Consider the following 2,298-nt stretch of genomic DNA (forward strand, 5'->3'; position numbering starts at 1 on the left):
AAAGGGGCAAGCGTTTGTTTGGGACTCAAAATGTGAAGAAGGTTTCCAAGAGTTAAAGAGAAGGTTAACTACTGCTCCTATTCTGATATTACCAAGTCCGTCGGAATTATTTGAGGTTTACTGTGATGCTTCATTGTTGGGTTTGGGTGGTGTTTTGATGCAGAATAAGCAGGTTGTAGCTTATGCTTCGAGACAACTGAAGGTTCATGAGAGGAACTATCCGACACACGATTTAGAGTTGGCAGCTGTGGTATTTGTTCTGAAGTTATGGAGGCATTACTTGTACGGGTCAAGATTTGAGGTTTTCAGTGACCATAAAAGTTTAAAGTATTTGTTTGATCAGAAAGAGATGAATATGAGACAGAGGAGATGGTTAGAGTTTCTGAAGGATTATGACTTTGGTTTGAATTACCATCCGGGTAAAGCAAACGTAGTGGCTGATGCATTGAGTCGGAAATCATTGCATATGTCTATGTTAATGGTTAAGGAATTGGATTTAATTGAGCAGTTTAGAGACTTGAGTTTGGTGTGTGAGAGTACTCACAATAGTGTTAAATTGGGAATGTTGAAGTTAACAAGTAGTATTCTGGATGAGATTAGAGAGGGTCAGAAATCCGATGTGTTTTTGGTTGATAAGTTGACTCTAGTGAATCAAGGTCAAGGTGGTGAATTCAGAGTTGATGAGAATGGTGTTTTGAAATTTGGTAATCGGGTGTGTATTCCGGATGTTACCGAACTTAAGAAGAGTATTCTTGAGGAAGGACATCGTAGTGGCCTGAGTATTCATCCTGGAGCTACGAAGATGTATCATGATTTGAAAAGGTTATTTTGGTGGCCGGGAATGAAAAGAGAAATTGCAAGTTTTGTTTATTCTTGTTTGACTTGTCAGAAGTCAAAGATCGAGCATCAGAAGCCGTCTGGGCTAATGCAACCTTTGGCTATTCCAGAGTGGAAGTGGGACAGTGTCAGTATGGATTTTGTTTCTGGTTTACCGAGGACAATTAAGAATTTTGAAGCTATTTGGGTGATTGTTGACAGATTGACAAAATCGGCTCATTTCATTCCGATCAGAATGGATTATCCGTTAGAGAGATTAGCTGAGTTGTATATTGAGAAGATTGTAAGTTTGCATGGTATTCCGTCGAGTATTGTTTCGGATAGAGATCCTAGATTTACATCGAAGTTCTGGGAAGGTTTGCAGAGGGCTATGGGAACTAAGCTGAGATTGAGTTCTGCATATCATCCGCAAACTGATGGTCAGACTGAGAGGACGATTCAGTCACTAGAGGATCTTTTGAGGGCTTGTGTTTTGGAAAAGGGAGGTGCTTGGGATTGTTATTTACCTTTGATTGAGTTTACCTATAACAATAGTTTTCATTCGAGCATTGGTATGGCACCGTTTGAAGCTTTGTATGGTAGGAGATGTCGGACACCTTTATGTTGGTATGAGTCCGGTGAGAGTGCTGTGATTGGACCGGAGATTGTTCAACAAACTACGGAAAAGATTAAGATGATTCAAGAGAAGATGAGGATTGCTCAGAGTCGTCAGAAGAGTTATCACGACAAGAGGAGGAAGTCACTTGAGTTTCAAGAGGGAGACCATGTGTTTCTTCGTGTTACTCCGATAACTGGGGTTGGTCGAGCTTTGAAGTCGAAGAAGTTGACACCTCGATTTATTGGTCCTTATCAGATTTTGGAGAGGATAGGAGAGGTAGCCTATCGTATCGCTTTACCGCCGTCACTTGCGAATCTACATGAGGTTTTTCATGTGTCTCAGTTGAGGAGGTACATTCATGATCCGTCGCATGTGGTCCAAGTAGATGATGTCCAGGTGAGAGATAACCTGACTGTTGAAACATCACCTATGAGGATCGAGGATCGAGAGTTGAAGCAGTTGCGGGGTAAAGAGATTGCTTTGGTAAAGGTAGCTTGGGGAGGACCAGCAGGTGGCAATGTGACTTGGGAACTTGAGAGTCAGATGAAGGAGTCTTATCCGGAGTTATTCGCTTGAGGTATGTTTTCGAGGACGAAAACTCTTTTAGTGGGGGAGAGTTGTAACACCCCGATAAAAATAAGATAATTATTTAATTTAAGTTAATATTATATTTATTAATTTAATTAAATAATTGGAATTATTGGATTTTATTATTATTATTATTATTGGAATAATAATTATTGGAAAATATATATAAGTTGGAAATAAGAAAAAGAGTCCATTTTTTTTGGTAAAGAAAGGGTTTTACGTGAAAAGCAGAGAAGCGGCTGAAAAGAGGAAAAGGGCAAAGAGACAGAGCAAGA

The sequence above is a fragment of the Lathyrus oleraceus genome, chromosome 6 (genome assembly GCF_024323335.1).
Source record: "Lathyrus oleraceus cultivar Zhongwan6 chromosome 6, CAAS_Psat_ZW6_1.0, whole genome shotgun sequence".
Lineage (NCBI taxonomy): Eukaryota > Viridiplantae > Streptophyta > Magnoliopsida > Fabales > Fabaceae > Lathyrus > Lathyrus oleraceus.